The sequence below is a fragment of the Narcine bancroftii genome, chromosome 13, assembly GCF_036971445.1.
Source record: "Narcine bancroftii isolate sNarBan1 chromosome 13, sNarBan1.hap1, whole genome shotgun sequence".
NCBI lineage: Eukaryota > Metazoa > Chordata > Chondrichthyes > Torpediniformes > Narcinidae > Narcine > Narcine bancroftii.
The window spans coordinates 8,387,215-8,409,914 of NC_091481.1; the positions used below are offsets into that span (position 1 = coordinate 8,387,215).

At 43.7% G+C, this 22,700-nt stretch overlaps 1 protein-coding gene across 3 annotated transcripts in view; it reads right to left on the reverse strand.

Annotated features, from left to right (window-relative positions):
- podxl (podocalyxin-like) overlaps window positions 1-22,700 on the reverse strand; it is a 230,836-nt gene that overhangs the window by 93,416 nt on the left and 114,720 nt on the right. The window contains exon 1 of one of the 3 annotated variants that reach the window (XM_069910130.1): window positions 1,265-1,336. The exons of the other annotated variants lie outside the window; for them this stretch is intronic. The gene's annotated coding sequence lies outside the window, so the exon portion shown is untranslated. Of the gene's footprint in view, window positions 1-1,264; window positions 1,337-22,700 lie in introns of those variants that run through there. 3 annotated transcript variants of the gene reach the window in all.

Genomic DNA, 22,700 nt, shown 5'->3' on the forward strand with positions numbered 1-22,700 from the left:
ATCTTGGCCCAAGATGGCGGCGCCTATGTTTGGCAGCGGCCATGAGGGGTTGCAGACTCGGGGGAAGTTGAGGACTGGCGCAGAGCGCCACAAAACAGGGAGACCGCCCACCTTGTGGAGAAGTCGAGGAGGAAACCTCAGGGTCGGAGACCACAGTGGCAGACCGGCGAAGGGTTCTGAGGCTGAGGAACACACAGGCGGTGGGGCCGTTGGTGGCACGAGGTGAGGAACCCATGCAGGCTGGAGGGCAGCTGGCGACTGTGGTCAAGGGACTTGCACCAGGATCTGGAGACTGGCTGAAAAGTAGCAGGCGTTGGAACTGGGATGCGAAAGGGCGCTGAAGGTTTTGGGATTGGAGGTTCAGATCTGGAGCTCAGATTACTGATGGTTTAGACTGAAGGCTGTGTGGCTGCGGGAGTGCTGGGAGCAAATCCATGGACACTCAGTGACTCTGGGAGAGACTCTCTTTTGCTTCTCTTTCTCTGACTATAAGGGGCACTGGGCAATTTCTGCTGATAGAGAATCTTGGTCTGGCCTTACAGTAGACTAAAGGAAATTTTGTGTAATATTATTTTTTCTGTTTCATTGGATGACAATTTAAAAAATCTTGAATCTTGAATTAAGTTTTAGGAAGGGCAAGAGAAGTTCCCTGACTTTCTTTGGGGGTGATGTCTCACATCCTTTCACCTGAGGGACCTCACGTGACGACACCCACAGCACTGCCACACTTGGTCGGGACTGCATTAATGTGGCCACCTGGAGTCATGAGACCAGAGGCGCAGTTGATAGGTTGATTGCTGTCAGTAATGTGAAAGGTGATAGGTAAGAGGCAGAGTTCTTCACTCTGAAATCAGGCCATTCAGCCCGACCCCCATGCTGACCCATAATCATCCATCTGTATTAATCCACCTTACAGTACTTGGCCCTGGACTTCAATGCACAGGCAATTCAAGTGCTTGTGTAGACCAGCCATTCTCAATGGGGCCCATAGCTCTGAGGCCCACGGAACATTTAAGAGGGCCATGGAACAAAATTATAATTTCTTTATTCTGTTTTTTTTTACATAGTCGGTAGGAGAGAAATGCGGAAGAATCCAAATTAAACTTGACTGCTTCACAGGGAAGGGGGCCCATAAATTTTGAGCAAGGTCCTCAGAGGGCCATAGCCAATAAAAAGGTTGAGAATGGCTGCTCCAGGTGCTTCTTAAATGTTGTCAGCCACTCTGCTTCCACCACTCTCTCTGCCAGCATGTTCCAGTACTCACCACTCACAAAGTGAAAAATCCTGGCCTGAGCTGTGGATCAGGAAGGCCTTCAGCTGCATTGCTTCTTTCCATCTGGGGAGACAGTCACTGTGTGAGGCTGGGTTTTGGTTAACCTGCTTCTACAGCCGACACTAGCCTCTTTTAAACTGCAGCACTTGGGGAGCCCTCCTGGGACCCGGGTCTGATCAGTGGGGAAAATTCGACCCATTAAATCGCCATCACAGCGATTTAAGGGGGATCCTGCCCCCGCAATGACGAGTCACGTACTCACCAGTTGTTCAGATGCTGGCCACCCGGTGATGCACACACACAAGTGCTGATGTCACCAGAATAAGCGGGCTGGCCATTTTCATTTTCAAATCCCCCGTGGATGTGACCTAGGTAAGTTCCTAGGTTCCTGGGTTCCTCCGACGAGCTCTGAGCTAGGTCAGGGACGTGGTTGGATTCTGACGGGGTTGACCGGGTCAGACCCTTTCTAACTGCTGAGTAACTGCTTCGCTAACAGGGCAAATTGTCCCGTTAACCCCATTTTACACGGCGGTTTGAAAGGGCCTAATACCTCACAGCTGGAAGACAGTCAGTATCAGGTCTTCACCGCAGCTCCCTCTAAAAACCTGTCTCGCCTGAACCCCTTCTCATTACTCCACATTTACGATTCCCTAATCATTTTTGCTGATCAATTACTTTGCACCATTCCCAGGTTTATTAATGGCTGTTGACTCAAAATGCAATTTATGGGAATCGTAATTCTGTGACATATTAATATTATATCACTTTGTTAATTTGCATAATTTAAATTTTTAATCCCAAAACTCGAGGGTGATAGATAACCTCACGTCATTTTTACTGCTGGCAACATATGTTAACACATAATCAATGCAACGGCTTGAATTAATGGAATAAGCTATCTGTCTATTTTATTTCACCATGAATCATCCAACAGATTTAAAAAAGATGAGCAGAAACTCTTCATCTTCAACCCAGGAGTAATCAGGTGTCCAAAGGTGAATTCGCTGATGACACCGCCGTTGCCGGCCGAATAACTGGAAATGATGAGTCATAAAACAAGGAGTCGTATGTTCGAATGCTGTTTATTGACTTCAATTGATACAATTCATACCCCAGTACCTGATAAGGACGTTGAACCTGCTGGGTCTAAACACCTCCCTCTGCAATTGGATTCTTGATTTCCTGTCGGGGAGACCTCAAGCAGTCCAGATCGGTAACAGCATCTCCAAGACAATCACACTGAGTGCGGGGGGTCCCGAGGTCTGCGTGCTTAGTCTACTGCTGTTCTCTCTGCTGACCCACGACTGTGCAGCCAAACACAGCTCGAACCACATTATCAAGTTTGCTGACGACCCGACTGTGGTGGGCCTAATTGATAAGAATGAGGAGTCAGCCCCTGCAGAGATGAGGTGCAGTCGCTAAGGGACTGGTGCTGAGCCAACAACCTGTATCTGAACGTTAATAAAACAAAAGAGATGGTTGTCGACTTCAGGAGGGTCCAGGGGGACCACACTCCACTGATCATTGACGACTCCAACATTGAGGTTGTCAACGGTATCAAGTTCCTTAGAGTGAACTTGACGGAGAATCCCACCTGGTCCCTTAACACCAGCTCCACAGCCAAGAAAGCCCAGCAGCGCCTCTACCTCAGCAAAGGCTGAGGAAAATTCATCTCCCACCCTCCATCCTCACTACATTCTACAGAGGATGTACCGAGAAAATCCTGTACAACTGCATCACCTTCTGGTTTGGAAACTGTACCTCCTCGGACCGCAAGACCCTGCAGAGGATAGTGAAGTCAGTGGAAAAGATCATTGGGAGCTCTCTTCCCACCACGAAGCACATTTACTACACTCGATGCAGGCGAAAGGCAATAAACTTTGTGAAGGACTCCGCACACCCCTTACGTAAACTGTTTTCCCTCTGCCATCTGGTTGGCGGTACCATAGCACTCGAGCCCTTACATTCAGATTGGGGAACAGCTTTTCCCCCCAAGCCATCAGGCTCTTGAATTCTCAGTACATTTGTGGATAATGTACCATGGTCTTTTACTGTATACGTCTTAATATTTTAACATTTCAATGTGTTTAACTTCTAACTGATATTTATGTAAGTATGCTCCATGGTCCTGGAGAAACACTACCTCGTCTTTACTGTGCAAGGATAGTAAAAACAACAAATAAAGGTAACTTGACTTGATGACAATGACTAAATGAACTCCTTCGTGAATTTTAACTTTGAGATGGATAAATAAGAGAATAAATCAAGGACATGCCATTCTTCATGAATCCCCAGCAGTGCTTACTGGGGAAACTTCTCAAGTCTTCTGCATAAATAGGATAAGAAATGGAGGAAGTATTGGCTGTCAAATTCTGAGAGGCCTCAATTGTCCTTTTGGCACTGAGTCATGGAGGATGTAGGCCCTTAATGGACTGATAAGAAGCTGTCACTTACCAATGACACACCACTCTGAAGTCTCAAGTGGGAGGTAGTTGGCAACACCATTATCTGTCATATTTCTTGATGGATTTTTAAACAGCATATAGAGTTGGCTGACAATAACACTGACACGACACAAAAGCCACTTGTAACTCATCTTAGTGCACCAACCTCCATCTGACTCCCATATCCTTGGAAGGCAGGAGGCAGCACATTAAAGCAGACTGTTCACGCTCTAGCATCTAAAACTCTTGTGAACACACCCATTTGTCTCTCAGCTCATCGGGTGCTGGTTCAAGCCCTACTCTGTACATTTGAACATACAATCTGGTCTGTGGCTGCAGTGTAATATTTGAACATCCCAGGGCAGAATGAGTTAAAATTGGCGAGTAGTTGTAAATCCCAGCACAGCAGTGGTAGAGAAGGAAGGGCTTGTTTGGGTCTTCAAATCCTTGAAAACACAGAATATGTTCTTTGAAAGGCTAATGTTCCTTCGTCTATATTGGAGGTAATCTTATCACTTTCTCTCAGTGTTAAAGTTGTGATATAATTTTTAGTTTAACGAACCTTTGTGGAGAATTTTTTTTAAAGGAATTGAATTAACTTTAATTTGAAATGTGTGATCCATTTGGAGAGATGTTCTAACCTGCACATCCCCTGCATTCTTTCATCCTTGAAACTTTGCATATTTTTACGTTTCCAAGACATTGGATCCATCTTCTGTTCATTGGTACATCCTTAAATACAGCAACGAGCAACGGAACAGCCAGAATTCCCTGTAAATTACATTCTCTCCACTGATGGAGCCAACAAAATGGCTCAGAAAATCCTGCTCCAACTTGTGTTGTCTGTTACCCTGCATGGAAAGATCTGATGTTAAGGGCCTCTTTCAGGTTCATGAGCCTGAATTGAGGCGTGTATTCCTCCACTTGGAACTGAAACTTGGCTGAGAGCTTCCAGCCAAAGACGGATAACCCACAGGCCAAAGGGGTGACGATGAAGAACTTCCTCCATCTGTCAGTGGATAGGATTTTCCATGCTTTGTAGAGTGGTTTTATTCTGTGGAAATAAATGCAGGGACACAGGTAATGTTCAAGTCAAGTTTATTGCCATCTGATTGTACAAGTACAACCCAATAAGACAGCATTCTGCGGCCCTCAGTGGAAAAAAAAAGAAGACTTACAACAAGTCATAAACCCACATACTGACAAACAATACATATGCAAGACAACTATTTCATTCACACAAACAAATAAATAAATAACTATTGTTTCATGAATATGAGAGTCTCAAATGGTTAGTGTGAGCAGTTCCTTTGGTCGTTCAGCATTCACACTGGCCATGGGAAGAAGATGTGCCTCAGCCTGGTGGTGCTAGCTCTGATCCTCCTGTATCCTTTCACCGACAGGAACAGCTGAAAATTGCAGTGTACAGGGTGGAAGGGGTCCTTGATGATTTTGCACGCCCTCTTCAGAGAATGATCTTGGTTGATCACTTCAATGGGGTGGAGGGAGACTCCATTGATCCTCTCTGCCACTCTTATGGTCCGGTGGATTAACCTCCGATCCATTTCTCTGCAGAAACTGTACCACACTGTGATGCAGCAGGCCAGGACGCTCTTGATAGAGCTCCTGTAGAAGGATAGCATAATGGTGGCCAGTAGCCTTGCCTGTTTCAGTCCGGATGGATAGACGTCAGGAGTGGAATTGAGCCTTAGGAATACATTTTTGTATTTTTTTCAATCCGTACCCATTTTTAATCCTAAATCCTTTTTTAATTCATTAGATTCTGTTATTTCTTCTTATATATGGCAGGGAAAACAACCACATATAAAAGAACCCCATCTTCAGAAAACTATTTGGAATGGGGGAATGCCACTCCAAATTTTAGATTTGGGCGATTAATATACACAGATGAATTATTATTTATTATTAAAATTTGATGAATTAGTAATTCGCCCTTCTTGGGCAGAAATGGAACTGAATGTTTCCAAGAAACCATTTATGTTGGCAACTTTAGGTTCTGCTTTACATTTTTCATTTTCTAAATTGACACCGAATCCGATAATGAGAATAGATTGAGAATATGGGCTCAATTTAAGAAATTTGTGGTTATAATAATTTTTTTCTGGCTAGTTCTATTAAAGATAACCATTTTATCCACCATTATTAGATGAAGGCTTTAAGGTATAGGTTTGGTATTAACATTTTAAAGATTTATTTATTTGAAATAACTTTGCTTCTTTTGAACAATGGTCAGTTAAATTCAAGCTCTCTAAATATCCTTAGATATTTGCAAGTTAGCCATTTGGTTCAGTCTAAATTGAACACTTTTCCTTGAATCACAGACTCATATTCTTGATTTACTTTTTGATTTACAATTTGTTCACAGTGGACTGATTTCATGCATTTTTATTGATTTATTGGATTTAAGATTAGTCTCAATGGCTAAGATTAAAAATGACTGGGAACGTGATCTTTAATGTAACTTTTTCAGATGCGGATTGGTTTTCCATTCTTAGTTTGATCAATATGTCCTCGTTTTGTGCAAGGCCCTGTTTATTACAATTTAAGGTGATATGCAGAATACACACGTCTAAACTCAAATGATCCTGTTTCTATGCGGATGTTGATCCATTTTGTAAAAAGTGTAACATTTTTGAAGCCTCACTGATTCATATGTTTTGGGACTGTACTAATTACAAAGTTATTAGCAGAATATTTTAAATTCTTTGCCAATTATTTTTAAGATTCAATTAGATTCTTTGGCTTTTCTTGTGAACCAAATAAACTTTTATCGGCTTCTCAAGACAGAGTTTTAGCTTTTAACATGTTGATAGCCGGACGAGCAGTTTTAATGAAATGGAAAGAAGAACGTTCACCAACTCCTACACAGTGGCTACAGGATGTAATGTCATATCTAATCTTAGAGAATATTAGGTATAGCATTAAAGATAAAAAGTTTCAGTTCGACAAGGTATGGGGCCCTTTTATAGAATATTATCATAATTGACAGTTTTAGATGATTTGGGAGCTCTAGTCCTGGTCCGTCCGTCTACTGGAGATCGTGACTTGATCGATCTTTGTATTTTTCTTGTAACCTTGCTTAAGAGGGAGGGGGTAGATTAGTTCTAGTTTTAGGTTTTTTTTCTTTTAGATAAATGGATTTATGGTGTTTAATTATTATCCTGTGTAATATCCTTTTCTTTTAAATCTTATTAAGATATAATGTGATTTTCTGTAATAGTATTTAAGGGATGGAATTTAAAATATGGCATTCTGTGAATCTACTTTAATTTTGTTAGGTATGCGTTATTATTTTGTCTTGCTTTTTAATATTTTGTATATGGATTGTTGTGTTAAACTCAATAAAATATTTTGTAAAGGAATGAAGTTATTCAACCCTCAAGAGAAAATTCCACCTGAGCTAGATTTATTGTTTTTATTCGTTTACAAGTCATCAAGAAAATTGCTGGTGGTCAAAATAATGCTTCTCGATTGTCAGTTAGCAGTTACTGTATATACTTGTGTAGTAGTCAAGTTTTTTGGACCAATTTTTCAGGTCAAATTTGGTGGGGTCAGTTTTTGACCACGGTAAGTACCTGTGTCGGTCAAGGCTTTGGGATTTCGAATGGGTGGGCGGCCGGGGAGAAGGTGGACAGCTGGGGCCTAGGAGAGAGTCTGTGGCTGGGGCAGCGGGAGTTCTGATGGTTGAGTGCCCGGGTTGAGGGTGGGCGGTCAGGGCTTCAGGAACTACAGTGAGTGGGTGGTAAGGGTACCAAGAGCTCGGATGGGCAGGCAGTCGGGGTCAGAAATTGGAGGGGGTTGACTTTAAACAAATGTAGACAGGTACCATATGTACTCATGTAATAGTCGATTCCGTGTAAAAGTCGACCCCCTCCAATTTTTGACCCCGACTGCCTGCCCATCCGAGCTCTTGGTACCCTTACCACCCACCCACAGCTTTCTAACTGGTGTGCTTTTTCGGAAAGGTAATACATAGTGCTGTCGAGGGCAATGCAGTTGAAGTTGTCTGCACAGAGGTCCGTAAGGCATGGACAGAGTTGCACATAGCAATGACCCGTGAGATCGACATGAGCTTTCTTGACCTCCAGCTTTGATTGATCCTGATGTGAAAGATGTTGTTAGCACTAATTAACCAAGGCAATCACTAATTAAATGGAGTGCGAATGCAAAATGTTGCTTTGCAGGGAGACCAAGGATCGCAGCAAAAAAAAATTAACAAGTGATTCAGAAAGCTGACGGAATGTTGGCCTTTAATGCAAAGAGCATGGAGTTAGAAGGAAAGGAGTTTCATAGCAACTTTGCAGGACATCGATGGTAAACCATTCCCACATTATAGGTCATCTCCCAGCTTCTCACCCACATATTTGACCTAATTACATCCCAGACACCTTTTAACAACCTGCTATCTCATCCATGTTCATATCGTCAGCAAATCTGACAACAGTACTCCCCGAACCTTCGCTCAAGTCCTTCATATTGATTACAAACTGTTAAAACCCTAGGGGTGAGTTCTGTGGCACCCAACCAGTCCTGAATTCTCTCTTGCACCACTTTTTATATCTTGCCAACCGTTTCCTGTTAGACTGCAATTCTCTGACTTAACTCCCATGAAGAAGTGTTGGACACTTTTATTAATTGAAGTTATCATTGAGTTTAGGATAACTTAAGCCAAATGTCCTAATTCTGTTCCTCTCTCTCAGAGTCTTATGGTCCAATTTTAAAGTACTTTCTAAAGTATTTTAGTGTTTCCTATTCTATTTCAGAATATTAAAAATCTTCAGCAATAATCCAGAATTTCAGCTAATTTTTGATTCCTTTCTTCTTGCCTTGTGTTTCCAGCCTTGATACAATAAGACTCAGTAATTTAAAATTCTTGATTGAGCCAGTTTCTTTACACTGTAATACCACCTCTCTGACACCAGATGGCAATGCTGCACCATAGACTGTGCCATGTGCTCAAATGGTGAACAACTTTACTATCGAAAGGCATGTGAAATCACAAAGACCACCAGTATAATAATTCTTTTCAATGTGGCTTGACTTTAACACGATGAGGAATATGATGATAAACTTTTGCATGTCATTTGGAGCATTGCATTCTGTTCTGGACGCCTCATTACTAGAAGGCTGTAGAGCAGAGGTTCTCAACCTTTTATTTTTTACTCACATACCACCTTAAGCAATCCCTTACTAATCACAAAGCACTCATGGCATAGGGAATACTTAAAGTGGTATTTGGTTTAGAGGAGATATATTTTTTTTTCGCACAGAGAATGGTGGGTGCCTGGACTGCATTGCCTGGGATGGTGGTGGGGGCTGGTACAATAAGGATTTCAAAAGACTCTGATAGGGACATGGATGTCAGAAAAATAGAAGGTTATGGGTGTGAGGCAGAGTTGGTTTACACAGGTCATCACAACATTTGTGGGTTGTCGGGCCTGGGCATTGTGCTGTGATGCTCTGTTTTAATTCACGCCCCTCTACTGTTTCAATTGGCATGAAATGCCTCGTGAAATGTTTGCATCAAATGGTGACAGATATGCCCCACTCCGTGATGCTCCTTTTAGAATATGGTAGGGTAAGTTAAACTTGGTAATGTTGGGAACAATTACCATTGGTGTGGCAACCATTTGATTGTAACACACGTGGAACTGGTAAGAGAGTCATCATTTAAGGGAAAGGGAGCAGAAAAGATTTGCAAGGATGTCACTGGAACTGAAGGGGTTGTGCTGGGAAGGCTGGGCTGTTTCCCTGGAGTTGACGGAGTGACCTCATGGACATACATCAATCACAAGGGGCACAGAGACAGGGGAGTCTAAAATGAGGGGTCCTAGATTTCAAGTGAGTGGGGTGAACCTACGGGGAAATTTCTTCTCATAGATGATGGAATGAGTTGGCAGAAAAAGCTGTAGGGCAGGTACACTTACAACATTTAAAAAAAAATTTAGACACGCTCATGGATAGAAACAGTTTCAAGAGATGTGGGAGAAGCTTAGGAAAATGGGACGAGCTCAGGGAAGAATGGGAGCGTTGGGCTGAAGGGATTTTTCCATCCTGTAAAAAGCCATAACCCTATGAACCCTGCATTACCAAACCCCGAACCACCTTTCATCCTTCTGCCCAATCCTTCCACTCAGTCATTGTTATGCCCACGAGACCCTGACCCAGCCGCAAGTCAAGTTTATTGTCATCTGATGGTCCAAATACAACTTGATGAAACAGTGTTCTCTGATCCTCGGCGCAAAACATGTAGGTGCACAACCAGACATAACCCACATATAGACAAGCATTCACATGCAGGACAAGAATTTGCATATACAAATAAATAAAAAATAAATATAGTTTAGTTAACATCAGAGTCTGGGAGGGTTAGTGTGAGCAGTTCCTTTGTTTGTTCAGCATTCTCACTGCCCATGGGAAGCCTGGTGATACTGGTTCTAATACTCCTGTATCTCTTTCCCAACAGGATCAGCTGAAAGATGTTGTGTGTGTGTTTGGGGGGGGGGGGGGCGGGGGTGAAAAGGGTCCTCGATGATTTTGGGCGCCTTCAGACAACGAACAGTGTCTGCCTTCCATTCCCTGACCGTCCAATCCTCTCAGATGGGACCCTGAGTTCCACTGCTCCAATTGCCCACACTACTCACCATCGCAGGACCAATCCTCTGCCAAGGTTCCCCGACCACCCCCTGAGAGATGCACATCTTCCTATCAAGACGAGAAAGGCCCAGGCCTGAAATGTCAACACCCTTTTGCACCCAATGAATGCTGCCCAACCCGCTGAGTTTCTCCAGTGTTTTTTTTTTGTGTCCTGCGCAGATCAATAAACTCTCTAAACACAGCACCATTCCATCTCGAGAGCAGTCTGTGAATAAACTCATGAATATTTCAAATGGGATCTGGCACAGTTCTGAAAGTAAAATCTCAAGTGATGGCAAAATGTTTATCAATCGATTCATTCCAAATTACTAGTTTGGCTGACACAGATTTTTTTCAAGAGCACTGTTAAACTTGCAAACATTATTGATCTGCACATCTTCTAGGGTGTTTGATATTTTAACATTGAACACAAGTTTCTTGCTTGATTGATGAAAAGGATTGTCAAACATGTCACAGGCAGAGCAAAGCCTTCAGAGTTGTTGTGCATCTGTCTTTTAGTTCTTTTAGTTCAGGAGACTCGAGTGCACTGTGTTAAGTCAATATAAAGCCAGTTATAATCTTAGCTTTGGAAGTAATGACCACAATGGCTCAGAAATTCAATGGAATATTTGCACAGTAGAGGGACACCAATGCCTCTGAGTGTAAAGCCCTGAAAAAGATAGTAGATACAGCCCAGGACATCACGGGTAAAACCCTCGAGAACATCTACAGGAAACGCTGCTGTCGGAGAGTGGCATTGATCATCAAGGAGCCACACAACCCAACACATGCTCTGTTCTCGCTACTGCCATCAGAAAAGAGGTATAGGTGGCACGAGGCTCACGCCACCAGATTCAGGAACAGCTCCCCCTCCGCCATCAGACTGCGAACATATATTTATATATCTCTTGATATTTATGGTCTCTTCTTCTGACTTGCATTTATTATTATTAATATTTCCAATCTTACCATGGATGGACTATATGTGACTCCAGACCCATCAATGCTATTTCATGTGGGTCTTAGTTAGGGTGGACAAACAAATCTGGTATTGCCAGTAATCTTCACACAAGTGTTAAAATGCTCATAATTTAACTCCCCCAACGTCTAAAATTACAATGAATCTGCATTGTCTGAACTCATTGTAGTTATACAGTGCCTGAACTGACGAAAATCTCAGAAGAATCCAGATTTATTGCCATCCCATTGCACCGCCACCCTTTCATGTGGCGGGCCAGGTAATGTGTGGGGAATGGGAAACAGAGCTCACCAGTATCTGATGAAACCACTTGTCGGTCTGGAATGTGGACTCCGCCTCCCTCTCTACAGATGCTGACTTACCTGCTGAGTATCTCTTAGTGTTCATTTCACGGAATGGTTTTGGCTGAAAAGCAGCTCCATGCTCTTGCCTTTGGGAGGAATATTAAAGGCAAGGACTGCTGTGGAAGTAAGGGTCTGCCTTCCATTCCCTGACCGTCCAATCCTCTCAGATGGGACCCTGAGTTCCACCGCTCCAATTGCCCACACTACTCACCATCCCAAAGATGTAAGGGTGTGCCTCACTGCTTTGCAGAAGAATGCAGAGGGCTGTAAATATTCAGAGAAGTGAGAGGAGCCATGTCGTGTGTTGCCAGTTAATCTCCATCAGATCAGGTGATGTGCCTTCCCGGGAATTTCACCCGGGTCCAAGTAGGGACACCGCTTGCCCGCACTGTGTAAAGGCCAACTGCTACCATCAGGAAGGAGGTACAGGAGCCTGAAGACACACACTCAATGCTACAAAAATAGCTCCTTCCCCCTCTGCTATCAGGTTTCTGAACAGACAATGAACAGATAGTACAGATACTACCTCACATTTCATTTTTTATTGCACAATTTATTTGTTTATTTACTTTTAAAAATCTTGCTTTAGGAATTTTAATTTATAGTTTTGTGCCTGTTATGCACCATACTACTGCCGTAAAACAACAAATTTCACGACGTTCATGATATCAAACCTTATTCTGCTTCTGATTTTGATTCCACGCGGAGACTCGGGTTGTTACCCTCGCGCCATTATCGTGAGATTCTCCACCTCTTCTCCGTAGTGTGACTCATCGTTGCCACCTGCCAACTTGGTGACACGGTTGGAGCTGGATCTGGCGGTGCAGTTGTGGATCAGCAGGGTGAACAGGAGTGGGCTGAGCACACAGCCCTGAGGTGTGGCGGTGCTCAGCGTGACGGTGCTCGATGTTCTGCTACTGACCCAGACAGACTGTGGTCTTTGTTAGGTTTCAGGACCGTAAAGATCCGAAGAGAAGAGGACATCTGCAGGATGGAGAGGTGTGTGTGACTCTGCCCCATTCAATCTCCGCTCTTATTTTAGAGACACAGCTCAGTAAAAGGCCTTTCCGGCCCATGAGCCCGCACTGCCCAATTACACCCATGTGACCAATTAGTCTCCAAACCCTGTATGTCTTTGGAAGATGGGAGGAAACTGGAGTACACAGAGGAAACCCAAGTGGTGATGGGGAGAATGTACAAACTTCTTACCGACCGCAAGTGATTCAAAGCCAAGTCACTGGCGCTGTGCTAACCGCCACACTAAATGTGTCTCTTGTGAAAATATTTACACCTGCCTGGTGTAAGGTAAAAACATCATGAGATGGGACCGGAGAAGGAGTCACCCAGTACTAAGGAGTAACAGGATGCAGGTGTGACCTTGTACGCTCAAGATAAGTGTGGCAATAACAAGAATGATGTGCAGCAGGCTAACAGAGAAGGGTAGCAACAGCTAATTCATTGGACAATGTCATGGTATGATAATTTACTAAGTGCGTGTCCTGGGGTATAAAAAAAACACCACTTGCTGATATCGGGAGAATGCGCCTTCTCCAACTAACACTGTTAGTTGTAAGTGTTACAATCTGGTAATAAAGAACCTTGATTTCGACTCAGTCTGGTGTCTGACTCACTCATTCATGAACAAAGCAGACCTAACACTGGACAAGACAGGACTAAGGTGGATCTCAGGCCCAACCCAGTGGGAGCAAGATGTGCTTGGGCACTAACAGGGAAGGGAGAGGACTATCTTTGGTCGTGTTCAACAGGGAGCTGCAGCATGTGGATATGACCAAATTCCTCTCATGCTGCTTGTAGCTGCTTGCATCAGAGGGGGTGGACAATGTACATGATGGTGGCTTCAACTCTCTCCTGTCCCCATGACCCCACAGAAAGGTGGGTGATATGCCCACAGAAAGGTGGGTGATATGCCCACACAGAAGTGGGGTAACTTTCCCCATTTGTCCTTGGGGCACTCAAACCTGCAGCCAAACTATTGCACTGGAATATTTACATACATACAACATGGTAACAGGCCCTTCTAGCCCACGAGTCTGTGCCGCTCAAATACACCCAATTAACTTCGTTTTTGGAGGAACCTGGGGCACCAGGAGGAATCCCACACAGATACAGGGAGAAAGTACAAACTACTTACAGACAGCACCGGATTCGAACCCACGTCGCTGGCACTGTAATAGCTTTGCATTAACCACCTCATTGACAAAAGGCAAAGGAGGAAAAACCCAACACCCAACCCCAACCCACCAATTTTCCCCTGCAACCGCTGCAACCTTGTCTGCCTGTCCCGCATCGGACTTGTCAGCCACAAACGAGCCTGCAGCTGACGTGGACATTTACCCCCTCCATAAATCTTCGTCCGCGAAGCCAAGCCAAAGAAGAAACCATTATAGTAACCGTGTTCCATGCTACACTAACTGTTGTATTTGTTTCTCTGTCTAGAACAATTCGAAGTTTACCTTGTTCTGACACATTTCACATCACAATACAATGTCTTGCAAAGTCAGCGTTGGTTTTTATGTGAGGTCTGATAACAATTGGCTTCCACCTTTCCTGACCCCTGGATAAAGGGATGTGGTCCCAATTGTAGGCAAATGGGATGAGCTGGGGAGACAACTGGTCAGCATGGACAAGTTCCCCTGCTGTACAACTCAATGTCAATATGACTCCAGTCTACATTGTAAGATGAACTGCCTGAATTAGAAAAGGTCACCTTCATCTAAATATTCTATTCATGACTTCAGGGCCAACTCTTATTGCCTGTAAATCATTTGAATCTGGTCTTTAAACTGTACACTTCTGAGGGGAATAAAGAGATGACCACAGTCTCACAGTCTGGGACCATTGAGGTGCCAGTACTGGTTAGGGTGACAGATTCCTGTCTAAAGGAAATCAGTGAACCAGACGGGGTTTTTATGACAATCTGGTTGTTTCATGGTTAGAATGAGAAGAAGTGGCTTTTGTTCCAGATGTGATTGATTGTCATTTAATTAACGGAATTTAACATTTACCAGTTGATGTGAGTAGATTCCGACATGCTTTTCAATCTTTGTCCTTTATTCTTGGAACTGCCAGTCAGTGGAATCCCAAAGGGATTGCCTCCATGTACCCAAGGAGTTTGCAAATTTGTGGGAGGTGTGGACAGTGGACAGAGAGTCGGTGGGGGGGGGGGGGGGGGTGCTGCTCACCACTGACATTACAGAATGAGCTGGACTGTCTCTCCGGGACATCACATGCCAACAACCAAGGAGATCTCTGTCCTACGATGAAATTAACCTGACAACAAGCTTTCCTTTTGAGTAGTGGACCAGGTTCATCGGATATCTACGCTTGCCTGTGCCCCCTCCGTGGATGCTCACATGCACATGTGATCACTCCACGGACATGTATGCTTATCCGTTATCACGCCGCAGAAGTAAACATTCCAATGCTCTCTCCATAGATGTGTACACCTACGCGAGATCACTCTACAGACACGTATAATCACTCGTGATCATTCTACAGATGTGTATAATCATCCATGATCACTTTTAAACATGTACACACATGTCTGCTCACTCCTTTGAACCTCTGAGATGCATCACCCGGGACAACAATCTCTCTCTCAATGTCAGTAAGTGAGGAGCCAGTCAGAGACATCCATTTGAGGGCTGGAGCTTACTTCCTTGACTGCATTAGGGGCAGTGAGCTGGAGAAGATAATCAACAGCTGGCAGTTTCTAGAAGTAAGCATCAAAATAATTATCATGGTGTTTTATGAACCTGGGCGCTGCAGCAAGTGAGACTTCCAATGTATCTGTACATTGTAGCATGTACGTACCAACAGACTCTTCCTACATTCATTTATAGAGTCATCCACCACAGAATCAGGTCATTCAGCCATTTACATGACTCCTACATTTATCCCATTTTATTCCCGCACATTTCCATCAAAGTCCCACCAGGATCTCACCAACACATTGGGGCAGTCAACCGACTAACCCGCGCAATGATGACATGTGGGAGCAAACAGCAGCAATCAAGGAAGCCAAGTGATCACAGAGATGGTGGGGAAAACAGACAGGACCAGAGGGTGGAATTGAACCTGGGTCTCCCAGTGTTGTGCGGGTGTGACTCTATTAGCCATGCACTCTGTCGTGCTCTAAAAAAGACACGAGGCTACGAATGTACGCATGCATATTTGTCAAATGACATTAATGATCAGCTTGCTCCCACCCTCAAAAATGACAAGTTAAAATTTCTTGGCATGTCCTCTGTTACAGAGCACAGTTCAACATCTAGTGGAAGCAGGGCATCAGAAAATCAGAAAATGGGGAGACCTCCCCCCCCCCTCCCACCATTTGAGAAGAAGTAGAGGAGACAACCCAACAGGAGGATAACCACGGCGGTGGTCCAGAGAGGAGCTAAGGCTGAAGGACACAGGCTGTTGCTGACCCTAGGCGAGGAACAACCCCACCCCAGCAGGCTGCTAGCGACTTGAGGTCAAGTGACTTGCACAGGACTGTTGGAGACTGGCCGAATGGGTACCAGGTACCGCAACCGGAAGGCAAGAGGGAGCTGGAGGCTCCCTGATCGTGTCAGAGGTTTGGATCTGGAGCTCGGGTTGTCGATGGTCTGGACTGGTGTCCATTTGGCTGCAGAGGCTGCGGGAGCGCTGGAAGGGAATCCACGGACGTTTAATGATAGGGTGTACTCTCTTTTGATTCTCTTTCTTTGGCTGTAAGGGGCGCCGTGCAATTTCTGCAGGCAGTGAATCTCTGCCTGACTTATGGAAGGCTAAAGGAAATTTCATGTAATATCACATTGTCTGCTTCATTACATGACCATCTCATCATGAGTGAAACTTACACAGCTCAGTCTCCAGTCTTCTGTATGCAGTGCCAGCCAGTGATCAACAGGGGGCAGCCAGACCCTGCTGATGACCCCACCCCCCCAACATCCCTCCACCCCCTCACCACTAACCAACTACAAGCCCACTTTCACCCCACCTCATGATAGCAGTGATGATCCACTGCAAAGCGATGGTGACCAAAAAAAATTGCCTGATACGTCAGAGCTCTCGATGGGACTTGTGCAGCCTCAGGTTCAGCTGTGAATCGAGATTCTCTCCACTTATTCCTTCTAAAGTTCCGCTCTTCAGCACTGTGCTTACAGACTATAATTTTAAATCCAAATTATACATCCAACTCTAATTACATGCAAACAGGATTTATGCAAATAATGGTGATATGTGAAAGTTTTTAACAAGTCCTGATTTTCTCCCCCTTTAATTCATTTTAATGTTGTTCTGTCTGTTTTAATGTGATCTGTATTCAAATTCAGGCAAAGACAGAGAGGGTTATGCACCAGGCACAGTCTTTTCCTGTGACCCTTTCCTGGATGCCATGTCTGAGATAATGGCACCGCAGGGTTCAATTCAGGGGGCATTTCTTCTTACTGTGGTGATCAACGATTGGGATAAAAGCTCAGAGGAAAGAAGCAAGATGTTACCAAAACAGGAGGTGTAATTAGCTCTTCACGAGGCCAGAAGATACTGCAAAGAGTTGCTGATGAGGGCAAGAGAAAAGGGACAAAAAAAATGCCATGCTGGCAAGCGTGATTCACTGCATTTTAATTAACAAGAGCAGCGCTTTCACGGAAACCAGTATGGAACCTCGGTTTGGGGAGGAGGCACAGGCTGAGACATAGACAAGGCCACATAAGTCACACAACACATACTCCCGTGACCGCGGTAGCTCTGATTTCCACTCGTGTCCCAAACTGACTGGGAGGCTAGCTTCCCCATGTAAATTGGCCTTCGAATGCAGACAGAATCTGTGGGTGGGAGGGGGGCGGGGGGGAGAGTTGGGCTCTTCTGCCGAGAAAAGCAATACCCAGACATAGGTACCTGTTCAACAGGTTATGGCCTTCTCTACATTGTTGGCTAGAAGGGTCATCTTATTCAAATAGAAAGACTCCAGACCTCCAACAGTGTTTCAATGGATCTCTCATATCACATCCTGTTTAAGTTTAGAAAAAAAATTAGGTATCATGCATTTGATTCGTCGGGGAAATTTGAAGATACATAGCAACCATTTATGTCTCATTTTTATTTGATGTAAATGTTTTTAATGTGATTAGATGTTTTCACTCTTCCAGATGAGATAGAGTCTCACCTTTGTTTTTTGATTCATGGTAGGAACCAAAAACTGCAAAATATATGCAACCCTCAGGATAAGCTGCTCAGCTGTTTATTGTTAGTTGTTTTTTTTTATTATTAGAGTCGGTTAGGTGTTTTATCTTATACAATATTTTTGATTTTTTTTCATTTTCACCCAGTGCAGTGGATGGGTGATCGAGTTTTTATATATATATATATATATATATATATAAACATGTGTGATACAGTATTTACAGTTTTATTCCCTTTTCTTCATTTCTATATTACTTATAAAAACCAATAAAAACGATTGAAAAAGAAAGCATGCTGAACATTACTCCGTTAATCCTGCACTGATCCTGTAAGCTCTCTACAGTCCTGTAACTCTCCCCAGATTCCATCACTCATCAACACACTAGGGGCAATTTACAGTGGCCAGTTAAGCTACCAATCCACACATTTTAGGGAGGTTGGGGGGGGGGGAGGGGGGGTGGTGGAAACCAGAGGTCCTGGAAGAAACTCACAGGGGAGCATGCAAATGCCACATGAACAGCACCTGATATCAGGATTGAATCTGTCACTTCCAATGTGAGATTATGTCAAGTCAGTCAGGCAAAATGGTCGTAGGTTTTTATCACAAGACTTTTGATAGAAGTTGTCTGCAGAATTGGGCTAAATGTAACAAAGACGTCATTGTTTAGGGTGAGTGGAGGAAAATTTAAGGGAGATATCAGAGGTAAGGTTTTTTTTACACAGGGAGTGGTGGGTGTCTGGAATGGTGCTGGAGGCTGCTACAATAGGGACATTTAAAAGACTCCTAGACAGGTACATGGATGTCAGAGAGCTATGGGTGTGAGGGAGGGAAGGACTAGACTGATGGTGGAATAGATTTATATAGGTCGGGACAACATCAAGGGCTTGTACTGTGCTGTTCTATGAATCAGGAGATATCTGGGGTGAGGTTAAGAATGAAGATTTATAGATATGAATTAGGATTAAAAAAAAGTCAATCTTTTTGTTTGATTGTGGGAAATGTTGGAGGAGTGTTGAAAATAATGAAGTGGGTCTGGATGAAAGGGACAGGTTTGTTGGAATTTTGTAACCAATTTCCAAGACTTTTTGCTAGCTTCCTGCACTCGGTGCAGAAACTGACCAGGGAGTGACTCTGGGAGTGAAAGAAAGGGGCAGAGTCACAGAAGAGGAACTAATCAGTTTTATGATGATGTGTAGTGTGCAACCACCAGGGTTCTACTGCATCTTGTTGGAATGACTCAACTCCTGTTTCCTTTCATGTCTGCCACTATCTCAAGGCTGGCAGAATGGATCGAGGAACACTTAGACTCCTCTTGATTGGGGTATGAAGATATTTAAATTTAGGTTTATAAAATTTAAACTTACAGCATGGTAACAGGCCCTTTCGGCCCACAAGCCCGTGCCACCCAATTGACCTACAACTCCTGGTACATTTATTTTGAATGGTGGAATTTAATGCAGACAAGTGTGTGGCATTTTGGAAGGACATACCAAGAAAGGACATACACGGTAAATGGTAGGGCACTGAGGAGGGCAGTAGAACAGAGGGATCTGGGAATATGCCTTTGGCATATTGGCCATAAATCAAAGTATTGAATAAAGAAGTTGGGATGGCAAAGTTGTATAAGACATTGGTGAAGCCAAATTTGGAGGATTGTGTGCAGTTTTGGTCACCTAACTACAGGAAAGATATCAATAAGATAGAAAGAGTGCAGAAAATATTTACTAGGATGCTGCCTGGACTTCAGGAACTGAGTTACAGAGTAAGGTTGAACAGGTTAGGACTTTATTCCCTGGAGAATAGAGAATGAGGGGAGATTTGATGGAGGTATTTAAAATTATGAGGGGGAGAGACAGAGTAAATGTAGATAGACTTTTTCCACTGAGGGTAGGCAAGAGACAAACCAGAGGCCATAGGCTGAGAGTGAATGGGGAAAAGTTTAAGGGGAACATGAGGGGGAAATTTCTTCACACAGAGAGAGGTGGGGGTGTGGAACGAGCTTCCAGCTGAAGTGGTGAATGCGAGCTCAATTTTAATATTTAAGAGGAGTTTGGATAGGTATATGAATGGGAGGTATGGAGGGCTATGCACGTCACTGGGACTAGGCAAAAAAAAAGGTTTGGCACAGACTAGAAGGGCTGAAGAGGCCTGTTTCTGTGCAGTAATGTTATATGGGTCGATGGGAGGAAACTGGAGCTCTCGGAAGAAACCCATGCAGACATGGGGAGAACATACAAACACCTTACAGACAGCACAGGATTCGAACCTGGGTCACTGGTGCTGTAACAGTGTTGTGCTGCAGGATGGATGGGATCAGGCCACACAAGAGATAGATTAGGCAGCCAAGGCTATCATTTTCAGCGTGGAAACCCAAGAAATAATTTTGCTTTGACTTGGAAAATCTCTCCAATTTTGAGTATGTTGGGGCCAGAGACAAAAAGTAGGAAAAGCTTATTTAAGAGTCCAATGAAGAATCTTCCTTCATCAGAACCACAATGCATTGTAATGAAGACTAATGATTTTGCCTTTGGCAAAACTCTGCAAAATCTCTTCGAGGGATGAAGAAGTTCTCCTTTGGAAACACAGAGACTGCAGACTTTCATCTATTTCTTATTTGGAACGAAGACTTGCAGATCAAAATATTCGAGTCAAGCTACTGGAGATAAAGAACGCTCTTCACTGCATTTGTGAAGATAACATTGACGAGATGCCATGCCAAGGGTGTACGATCCCTTCTTGTTGGTTCTGGCTTCGGGCAAAGTTGCACAGCTGAACTCGATGAACGTCTGTAACTACAAGGGCCCTTTCAGCTTGCAAATGACTGTAATTAGGTTTGCTTTCAGCTTCGAATGGAGGCAGTCTTTCAATCATCCATCCTGGACTGAATCCAAACTCTGGATAATTAATGGGCCTGATTTTCTTCCCTAGTGTCAAGGCCCCTCTGATGGATTCTCTGTCCCTTCTCTTGAATGTGAGTGACAGCATCCATGCAGTGAACTTTTAGAAAAGCAAGTTATTTACATCCAATTTTATAAGCCTTCAAACTCGTTATGTACATTGATGCCAATTGGGGTATTGGCCTTGTTTTGTCATTGTAATTTTCACCAGAATAGTGATATCTGCCACAATTAGAAAGAACTAATATTTGGCTCAATTGGATGTTAATTCAGCACTTTCACTTGCAGAACCCATCTGTAACCTCTCTGCGTCTTTTAGACCATCCAAAAACATAACAATCAAAGCAGGTGCCCACCATTTTTATAATTAGAACTTGGCTTCCATTTTTGTACAGAGATTTATCTGGAAGAGCACAATCTAAATCTGTTTTCAGTCAACCTCAGCCTTATTTTTATCCAAATTATTTGTGGGGGCATGGTAACAGGCCCTTTCGGACCACAAGCCCTGGCACCCAATTACACCCAATTGGCCTGCACTCCCAGTATATTTTGAAGGGTGGGAAGAAACCGGAGCACCTGGAGGAAACCCACACAGACACAGGGAGAACATATAATCTCCTTACAGCCGGTGCTGGATTTGAACCCTGGTCACCGGCGTTGTAACAGCTTTATACTAACTGCTACACTCATCATGCTACCCCTATGTGTCTTGAGTCAGAGATACTCGCTGCATCTTTTAGACCATCCAAGAATATAATTTTTGCAATAATCAAAGCAGGTGCCTGCCATTTTGATAATGAGAAGCTGGCTTCCTTTTGACTACAGAGATTTCTCTGTAAAAACATAATCTGAAGCCAAATCTGTTTGCAGTCAATCCCAGCCTTATTTTTATCTGAAATGTCTATGGGATGTTTATGCCTATAAAATCCATTTCCCAACCTCCCCCTCAATAATAACTTTTATTTTAATGTAATCTTATGATAATGAAGCACCTTTGCATGCTCTGAAGACTGGAAAGGGGCAATGAATGATAGATCTGGTGCTTCCTCGGTTGGTTCTTCTACCTGAGCGTTCGGAGCATCACTTCCTCTTTCAACGTGGTTTTGGGGCAGCTGGCGGTTGTAAGAGAATGGGGTGGGGTGAGGCTTTGGGAAGGCTGCAAGCCTCAAACCATCTTGATTCTGTTGACAGCGACCTAGACAGTCTTTCCAGTTCCCTGCTTCTTTCAAGGGCTTCCTCAAAGCCCACCACTGCTTGGAAACTTTCTTTATCCACTGCATTGTAGGAGCGTCACGCTTTCAGACAGACCATCTTTTAAGCAAGTAATTCTCTCTCAAGGAGGTACAGCACTATTTCAGATAAGAATCCACAGGGCAGAGAGGATCACTGGAGTCTCCCTCCCCACCATCGACACAATCTACTGGGATCGTTGTTTGAAGAGGGTTCGCAAAATAATTGAGGACTCTTTCCACCACTCACACAGCATTTTTAAGTTCCTTCTATCAGGAAAGAGATGCAGGAGGATCAGAGCCAGCACTGGGCTGAGAAACAGTTTCTTCCCACGTATACTGAGAATGCCGAGCGACAAAAGGGACAGCTCACACTAACCATCTGAGACTGTAAAATTAATTAAACAAAATTTATTTATTTATTTATTTGCATATACAGTATGTATATTTGCCCTTTGCATGTATGGTTTGTCTGCACGTGTGTTATGTCTGGTTGTGTATCTGCATGTTTTTCACCGAGGACCGGAGAACTTGGTTTTGTCAGGTTGTACTTGCATAATCGGATGATAATAAACTTGAACTTGAACTAGAACCACAAGTGCCCTGGCCAACATTTATCCCCACATCAATAACACCCAGCAACACCTGAACTAGTCATTATTACATGAGCAGCAATTTGCCAATTGGAAC